General features: G+C 37.7%; 1 long non-coding RNA gene across 1 annotated transcript; it reads right to left on the bottom strand.

Moving 5' to 3' along the window:
- Positions 1 to 7,070: 7,070 nt before the first annotated feature.
- On the bottom strand, positions 7,071 to 10,234 carry LOC124597508. The gene is made up of 3 exons (XR_006978545.1): positions 9,847 to 10,234; positions 8,670 to 8,712; positions 7,071 to 7,464 (listed from the first exon to the last, which is right to left on the bottom strand). It is a non-coding gene; the product is annotated as an uncharacterized LOC124597508 (long non-coding RNA).
- Between the last annotated feature and the right edge of the window lie 6 nt (positions 10,235 to 10,240).

The following is a 10,240-nucleotide window of genomic DNA, read 5'->3' as shown; positions in this document are numbered from 1 at the left end:
CGGAACCTCTTCTTTCATAAATCAAGCAGTATATACCAATTTACATTTTAAAAAATGTTATTGATGTCTCGTATTGCTTGCACCTTTTCTTTTGTTTCACAGAAGTTATCTTTCAAATTTACAGTTACAGAATAAGGATATATCACCTTATTTGTGCACCCAAGCTGAAACAAATGATAACTGTGTCAAGGTCTTGCCTGTATCACTCTGATCTACATGTCAAACAAAAATATTTTAGCAACAATTTTCCACGCAAGACACACACATTTTAATTACCTGTAGTGTTGAATGTGAATGGTATGTGTAAGTGATGTTTTCAGTTTGTTCTTTGCCACTGAATAAATTTAGTTAGGATATTATTCTTTGCACCTAAGAGTGTTACCACTGACGTACACACTTCAGCAAAAAGTCAAGTTGAAATTCAACTGTCTATGTACCCACCCAAGACTTTGAAGTTTGTCAAATTTGACATTTTTTTGGATGGAGTTGTCTTTAACTGAAGGTAAGAACTAATAATTTAATCACTGACTGGAAAAAGGAAGCAAGTCCTTTTTTTTTCTTTCGAAAATAATCTGAGATATACACAAATCAAAACGAGTTTTGCATCACCCTGGTTCCCAGACAGACGTTGACTGTGGATATTGTATTACAGACACAGTCACTTTGTTCAAAGATGTCACTAAACCCACCCAAAGATGTAAACAACCATGTACGTGCAGCACCTATTAGATGGAGAGGGTATGACAGCCGATCAGTTCCACTCATTCTACCAGAAAGGAGGAACACGGCTCGTGTTGTCTGTAGTTCAATCATGCCTAGACGGTCAACACCACGGTTCGATAGTGTCCGCATTGTTACTCTGTGCCAGGAAGGGCTGGTAACAAGGGAAGTGTCCAGGCATCTCTGAGTGAACCAAAGTGATGATGTTCGGTTGTGGAGAAGATAGAGAGAGACAGGAACTGTCGATGACACGCCTCGCTAAGGCCACCGAAGAGCTACTACTGCCTGCGGATTATGTCTCGGAGGAACCCTGACAGCAACGCCACCATGTTGAATAATGCTTTTTGTGCAGTCACAGGATGTCGTGTTATGACTCAAACTGTGCCTAATAGGCCGCATGATGCACAACTTCACTCCCGACGTCCGTGGCGATGTACATCTTTGCAACCACGACACCATGCAGTGCGATACAGATGGGCCCAACAACATGCCGAATGGACCGCTCAAGATTGGCATCACGTTCTCTTCACCAATGAGTGTCGCACATGCCTTCAACCAGACAATCGTCGGATACGTTTTTGGAGGCAATCTGGTCAGGCTGAACGCCTTAGACACACTGTTCAGTGAGTGCAGCAAGGTGGAGGTTCCCTGCTATTTTGGGGTGGCATTATGTGAGGTTGACGTATGCCGCTTGTGATGATGGAAGGTGCAGTAACGGCTGTACAATATGTGAATGCCATCCTCCGACTGATAGGGCAACCATACCGGCTGCATATCGGCGAGGCATTCGTCTCCGTGGACGAAAATTCGTTCCCCCATCGTGCACATCTTGTGAATTACTTCCTACAGGATAACGACAGTGCAGAACTAGAGTGGCCAGCATGTTCTCCAGACATGAACCCTATCGAGCACGCCTGGGATAGATTGAAAAGGGTTGTTTATGTGCGACGTGACCCACTAACCATTCTGATAGATCTACACAGAACCTTCGTTGAGGAGTGGGACAATCTGGACCAACAGTGCCTTGATGAACTTGTGGATAGTATGCCACAACAAATACAGGCATGCATTAGTGCAAGAGGACATGCTACTGGGTATTGGAGGTACCAGTGTGTACAGCAATCTGGACCACCATCTCTGAAGGTCTCGCTGTATGGTGGTACAGCATGCAATGTGTGGTTTTCAGGAGCAATAAAAAGGGTGGAAATGATGTTTATGTTGATCTCTACTCCAATTTTCTGTACAGGTTCCGGAACTCTCGGAACCAAGGTGATTGAAAACTTTTTTTGATGTGTTTACATTTAATTTTTGAGCTGTCTACTCATCGATGAGTGGAAATGGGAAGAAAAAAATCAGTACTAATACAAAAAGTACAGCATTTTAAAGTTTGTAGTTAGTGGAATAGTGAAGAATGTCCAGACATTCTTCTGTTTTCCACTCACCAGTGTAAGCAGCATCACCAGATATCAGGCAAAGAATGTTACAACAATGGTACAAAGTGTCATTTAAACACATTGTTTCAGTTTTACTGTCTCATATTATTGTCAGTGTGTTTATGTAAGTTGCTATTTGTAGACCTGTAGCATGATGAGTTAAAGTGACTCTGAAATTGAAAAAGTACACAGGAGAAGAAAAGATGTAAGAAATATAGAAGACTATGTCAAAGAAAGATGCAAGAGAGCTAGATCACTAGGTCAGTAATACATAACCTCTAATGGATTACTTGTGCCCGCAAAACGGTCTGGTCCACCATGCAAGTAAGTTTTATATAAATGTTTTCCTGTGATGTTTGTCTTCATTTTACTGCTAAATATCTAAGTGAAGTATATTGTAGCTTGCTCAAACATTTTGTTCTGTTGCAGTTGTTCCAAAGTCTGTTTTGAACATTTCAAAGATGAGGATCAAATGGAAATAATTAGGAGATTTAATGATGGTAAAACTAAGTGGGGGAAAGATCTGTATTTAATGGGACTGATAGAGGATTCACCTGTACAAAGGAGAAGGAGCAGAAAAGAAAATCCGACATTTGTGAAGAAAGGTACATACAGATTCTTTGATATGAAACAGACCGAAAGGATACAGGTACGTCGCAAAGCCTTTTGCAGTTTGCATGCTGTGAGTGATAAGACTGTTGTACACTTAACATCATCCTTGTTAATGGACAGTCTCCAGATGAACATAGAGGAAAGAATGTTAACAGGGGAAATATAGCTGGAGCTGATGTCATTGCTAAGATTGATGCTCATATTTGATCTTCCCCAACCCACCAGTCACACTACAGTGGCAAAAGTATTGTATATTTGGATTCCAACATAAATATGAGAAACTGCACGACTTGTATTGTGACAAAAATCCAGAATTGACGATGAAGTTTGAATATTATCTCAAAAAATTCAATGAAAATTTTCATTATAGATTCGGTCGTCCACAAGTAGATGTACATTCTGCGTGTGAGGAGCTTCTAGTCAAAATTAAATCTCCATTCTTGAACGGAGTTGCAAAATGAGTGGCTGACACAACACAGATCTGATGGGTTACAAGCGATGAGCATCCAAGTTTTATAAAAACCGACAAGAGGTGATAAAACTGTGTGCTAGAAGGAATGATAGAGGATCTGGCCTGGCACTGTAAGAAATATAGAAGACTATGTCAAAGAAAGATGCAAGAGAGCTAGATCACTAGGATCTGGTGTTCTGATTATATGCAAAATGTTCCCCTTCCTTGTCTTCCTGTACAGGAAATGCTCTACTTAAGAAAACCGTGGCTTTTTGTATTTGGAATCCATAACCTGAAAGACAATAGAGCACAGTTTTATTGCTACCATGAAGGATAAGGCAAACGATGTCTCAATGAAGTGTGCACATTTCTCAGTGACTGTGTAAGTGGACTACCTGACTCACTGAAAGAACTACGTGTTAAGTGATTCTTGTGGCGGGCAAAACAAAAACAATACTGTTGTGTGGTACCTGATGTATTTTCCAATGACAGGAAAATTTCAAATAATTCAGCATTATTTTCCTGTTCGAGGTCACTCCTTCCTCCCATGTGATAGGGATTTTGCCATAATAAAGAGAGTCATATGACAACAAGACAGAATCTCCTCTGTCAAACAGTGCGTTGAAATGATAGTTAATTCAAGAAAAACACTGAATTCGTTTCAAGTCAAAATTATTGAACATAAAGATATTATTGACTTTAAGAAATGGTGGCCACACCACTTTAAAAAATCTTCAATTGCCATAAATTGTCAAGCAAAAGTAAGATTTTTCGCTTACTAAATTTTGGCATTTGACCTATAAGCATCAGAATCCAGAGTATGTTTGTTCAGAATGGGTAGATGGACTGCTTTGCAATACACACAGGCTTTTTAAAGGAAAACAAATACCTGATTATCCCAGAACTACGGCATACAATGGTAAGATTCCTATAAATACGCAGAAGCTGCAAGAGCTTAATAAAATAATGAAGTACATTCCATTAGAGTATCAAGACATTTTTAACAACATTCTTCAGTGGCCCACAGGAAATAATGATTTCCAGTCTGATGTAGAAGATTAGAACTTCCAAAGAGACAACATAGTACATTTGATGAAGATTAAAGTGTTAAAGAATATTGTTAATTACAATTTTTTTTATATTCTATCACAGTACATTGTTGTTCTTAAGATTTTTACTAAATAAATTGTTAGAACAAAAATAAAAATAAATAGCTGAGTAAACCTATGTTACTGTTACATTCTTTGCTAACTCCCCATGAGAGGATAATTTATTGGAAAACGGACGAATGTCCACCAACTTCCAAACAGGATAGCTTCAAAAATATTTATCAACTGCACTGGAACAACTCATCACTGTGTACAGATAACCTAGTTCTACAAGTTTGTAATGGAGCACAAAACTGTAAGTTTTAACAAGTTTTTTTAGTTTTCTCTAAACAGAGATGATTGGACTTTCTTCCTTTTTCCAATCAGTGATTCAATTACACTGCCAAATACTTTTCATTATTATTTATACTTAATACAGACTAAAGAGTTACAGTGCACAAACTGAGGTCTCTACTGTTATCAGAATTAAGCTTTGTCTAAAAAAAGAAAAGTAGGTGACGGACACACACACACACACACACACACACACACACACACACACACACACACACACACACACACAGAGAGAGAGAGAGAGAGAGAGAGAGAGAGAGAGAGAGAGAGAGAGAGAGAGAGGGGGGGGGGGGAAGATTGGGATCTGTAAGTCAACTCATTACTGAGTAGGTCTCTGAAATAGGGAAATTGGCGTCCTACTAATGACCAGGTACACTTACACAAGTTTTCAAACCTGAATTTATTGAAAATGGCTAGAGTTGGGACAGCACTATTTGGCAGTTTACAATGAAGACACATAGGTATCCCTTTACCAAATATGACTAAATTCCAAAATGGTCACCTGAATAGCCCTTGTGAGATCCCATGCTATGAATGTATTACCACATTTAATTATTTATCTGTGTTTCTACTCACTGTAATTGGACTTAACCTTCTGAAGGTAAGGACTATTCATCCCATTTGTCACAGTTGAATGAATAGAGTCTTGATACTTGTTTAGAGTCTATAAATAACCATACATATATACTTACTTGATACTGGTTAGCAGGACAAGACCAGTTGCTCACAAGTGCAAATAGGATTGAGCATCTCTTAGAATGCAAAAGTTTTGCCATGTATTTGCTATCTTCATTTACAGTCTAATTTTATAAAAATTGGAAGTAGATGTTTTTATTGATGCTGGATAAACAAGACTAATATTAAATACATTTGACAGTTGATGCACATTACAAATGAAATTTGTGATACTACACAAAAGCTATTTATTATAGTTATAATTTATGACAGCCCAAAAACATTCCTGAAGGACTTTGTACTGACAGAATTACTATTCAAACACAAACACTATAAAGTGCACAGATACTCAACGAAATCTCCTGCCAAGAGTGAAATTGTGTGTTGGGCCGTAGTTAGAACTCGAGGCATTTTTCTTTTGTCAACAGTGCTTTAACCAACGGAGCCACCGAAATGTGCATAACAACACACACTAGTTTCATGAAGTATGCAGACAGATGTCAGTGAAGTTTTGTAAGTGTATAGAGAAGAGGTAATGACTACCTGGAGGGAGGCCATGAGATGAACTCTGATAACTGCTGATAAATTATCTACAAAATTCAAGTGTCTGAGTTCATCTCCTTGCATGGAAAATAGTAAAGATTCTGAGTTAAATGCACATTAGTGCAATTCATGATAAACCCCCAATCCCCATTATTTGTAAGCCAGTGTTTACGGAAATCATTTTCATCGCCAGACTTTATACCGGATAATTGCTAGTCAGTTAACACAAATTTTATAATTGCGACTTGTCATATATGAGTATCACTGAACAAATATTCATGTCGCTTTAGAGCATTCAGGCCAATCTGTATAATACATACAAAAGAGGCAAACTTCAAAAAACAGGAAAGAAGCAGAATTTATAAACATCTGAGGAGATGCTACACACACAATTTCTTCTTTCTTCCATTTCACTATATACAAGTTCAAGATGAATTTATATCAGTCTGATAAAGTGCAACTAAAACTTGAGAGAAACTGAACCGAAGGTTTCAAGGTTTTACAATAAACACTTCTGTAGGTGCATATGAAAGTTTATTTATCAAATAATTATGGAAAAATCGCAATACATTATTAAAATGTTTGGTCAACAATTTTTCAAAAATTCAATGAACAGAAATGAAAGTAAAATCTACAAATGACTTTGTTTTACACACTTACTGACAACAAAGTGCAGAGTATTAACTGCATAAAATATACCATTGTTTTTCTTACTATATAAAATATGAAACTTAGTTCAGGTAATTTTATCTGTTCATATCAGTACCTATCTCTTGAGAGAGATCGTGAACGAGACCGACGGGGAGAGCGGCTTCTAGAACGCGATCTGCTATATGACCTCCTACGGGGAGAGCGAGATCTTGATCGCCAGGACCTCCTGCCACCCTCACGACTTCTCCCTGTTGACATCTCAACACGAACACGTGTGCCACACAGACGTGTACCGTCCAGAGCTCGCACTGCATCCTCTGCATCCCTAGGGTCTGCAAACTCAATAAAAGCAAAACCAGGTGGGTTCCTTGCTACCCAAACATCTTTCAGCGGGCCAAACTTGCTGAAGGCAGTCTCTAACTCATATTTCGACGTGTTGCTCCCCAGGTTACCCACGTACACCTTGCACGAAAGGTCCCATTCACGGTATCGAGACATGTTTTCCGGCAGATGGCAAGATGTTGTAAATGGGAGCCCTGAAACAATTGTTTAAGTACTGAAAGTGGTCCCACTTGCCCATATTGAATTTTTAACGCCATATAAATACAAATTATTTTTTTCAGAGAGAGACTAATGTAGGAAAGAAAAAATAAATAAGTAAAAAATGTGAGGTATTTTAACAGTATTTTCAACATAAACATAAAAATCAAGTTACATTTCCTGAATGCAAAAACTAAGTCTCCTGTTGGTAAAAGTCTAGAATAGGGCCAGTGGCATACTTACGTGTTTCATGCAGGAATGTTGTCAGCACTTGCCGTGAGGTATGATGGGAACAAAAGCAGGTGTGTCAGCTGTATGTGTGACACAGCCAATGAGAGAGCAGCAGGCAGACGACGTGTTTCGAAGTAATACATTTGGAAGAAAGGGTGAAAGATTGCTGTAAATGAGTATTATAAATTTAATTGTTCCTTGTTTGAGCTGCAGCTATTTAAACTGTGATAGTATCTGCAAACCAAGGACAGCGGAACAACTTATGATATATTCGAAAAAGCACTGAAATATTTCTCTGCTCTGTATTGCTATGCGACTGATCTGCACAAGCACACTGATAAGTGGATCAGTGTTGCAATTAAAAATCATGGGGGTCAGGAGGTGTTTCACTGTTTATTACTGATAAACACTGATCCACTTACCTTCTCCCATGACTGAAATAAAAAAACATTGATCCACTATCTCAAAGTGGCGGCTTTTGCTCTACTTCCAGATGATTCCACCCACACAAACCTTCGATTCTTTAAGAATCATTTTACAACCATGTTTGATACATTTTTGTGTCTGTACAGTTAGTTCACAAGACAACCAATGGACTACATCACTGCGCAGAACTAAATCACTCTTAAGTCAATCCATGTAATAGCACTTGCTGTCATGAACACAAAATATCTCTCTCAAAACTCTCTAATGCATCGAAAAACAGCAAACAAGGCAATGGTTTCCAATCCAGTGTTAGAAATACGCTGCCTCTGTTCTTGCCTCTCACCAATTATGTCAAAATCTTCCCACTGGCTACGTGAAACTGAAGCATTGCTAACCTATGAGCAATAGACAATCACTGCTGTAACTGCCGCTGGCCCTGATCTAGACTTTAGCCTTTCCTGAATTACGCTGCAGGAAGAATGTTAATGCCATAATTGCACTATGGTAAAAATCAATACAAAGCACATTCACAATTTTACATTCAGTAAATAACTAACGGGTCCATATAGCACCAAATATGCATAAACAATTATATTATAAAACCATAATAACAAGCATTTCATATGTCTCGGAGAACCGATGCAATGTGAATTAATACAAAACCGTATAGCAACTACACTAGTTTCAGACAGGAACAATCACAGAAATATCTTTCTTAAGTTAATAGAAAAATTTCTTAATCTCAAATTAACTAAATGAGTAGATGAAAGGATTCTGTTTTTTATGTAAAACAATACCGAAATACAGTGATTTCATAACACTTTAATTAGTTTCAAGAGCTTCAGTATGAGACAGACTTAAGGTGAGCCATGACAAGTGGAAGGGATAGTAAGATGACTGGGGTAAGTGGTAAGAAATGCAGTATATATTGTGTATTTCACCTACCTCTCTATGTTTTGATATGTGCTTGTATGATGTATGTGGTTGCCTGTAACGGAAGACACCTTCATTTAATATTAAATACCATCAATAAAAGAATGAAGCTTGCATTTATTTCTACTTTGAGGAACACTTATGATGTAAGGGCCTTGACATATACCTGAAACTGACTCAAAATTTTATCTGTAATTTGCTGATATTTATTAATACTCCTGTTTTTGAATGTAAAGATCGATAGTTATTCATAATTCAACAATTTGTAAACATCTAACACTTTATCCTCCAAATAAAGTCTTGACATTTTGCTGAGAGACCTTCTACAGTTTTGTTGCTGGGAAAGTTACAAGATAGTATGTTAAAACCAATTATTAAATAACAGCAGCAACGCTGTCTATGGGGCCCAGAGAATGCTGTACTGCAGGGAGAAACAACAAAACACTTGACATTGACTGGGTGACAACAAAACTTAACAATTATGAAAAAGTTGGTAAATATGGAAATTAACCGTTGGTGATTGACTGGAATGTGGGAGATATGTTATACATCAGGGTAGCGAGAAAATATTTTACCATACAAGCTAATTCTTGAACTTTCCATAGCAACTAGTAAACCCTATATAGACGAAACAGTGCTTGGCTGTGGGGAGTTATTGTTATATTCCGACTCCCTAAACGACCGCAGATACTAAGCACTACTTGTCCGCAATATCATACAGCCTACCGTTTTAAGTTGAATGCTGTATGTCAATCACACACCTGAGACTGAAATACTGGACTTAAAATGGATTCGAGTTTATGATAAAATACTAAAAGCCATCAAATCATCAGTATTAAGTCACTAGATTTTCACACACCATCAGTATAAGTTAATTCACGTTTCTGACTAACTTCCGATAACAAGGAAGGCCGAAGTGATAAAAGTCGAAGACTTTTTCCTCAGTTACATTCATTTCTAGAATTTTCAGTCTGAGACTTAGGGGTGAAAATATATGGGGTGGCGAGCAACGGGTAACAGGGAAAGGTTAAGTACATAGGCCAATACATTCGGGTTTCCTTCCATTCCAGTCGTTGCGTAATCCAGACAGGTAATTCATAAATCAGATTGTTAGCTAAATAAAGGGGTGGTTAATATTACGATCCTTGTACTAAAGGCACCCTTACAGCTACTCAACTTTTATACTTACGGGACACGAACACAGAAATTACAACAAATTTACGTTCTCGAGAGTTGATCCTGCTACTGTTGTACGGCTTTTCCCGGCATGTTTCGTACGTCAACAAAGACTACAAGCATGTTCGTTGGACACAACTATGTAGTCAGTTGGTGTGAGCAAAACTATTTCAAAATGAAATTGCTTGCTTCCATATGCCCTAGTCCCGAATATCAAAATAAATTTTCATAAAATGACATGTTATACATTTTTTTAACAAAAGTTAATAACAGAGAAATTACCACACGCTTGAAATAAACCCTGAAGAGTAATTAAAATTTTAAGTATAGGCGAAAGCTAATCAATATAACGAAATAATATTAAAATTTCTGATGAAATACAGTGGACATACAACTGTTGACAGACG

Source organism: Schistocerca americana, chromosome 1 (assembly GCF_021461395.2).
Source record: "Schistocerca americana isolate TAMUIC-IGC-003095 chromosome 1, iqSchAmer2.1, whole genome shotgun sequence".
In the NCBI taxonomy this organism is placed as follows: Eukaryota; Metazoa; Arthropoda; class Insecta; order Orthoptera; family Acrididae; genus Schistocerca; species Schistocerca americana.
The sequence above is the reverse complement of the archived record's forward strand: the minus strand, read 5'-3'. Positions and strand labels throughout refer to the sequence as shown.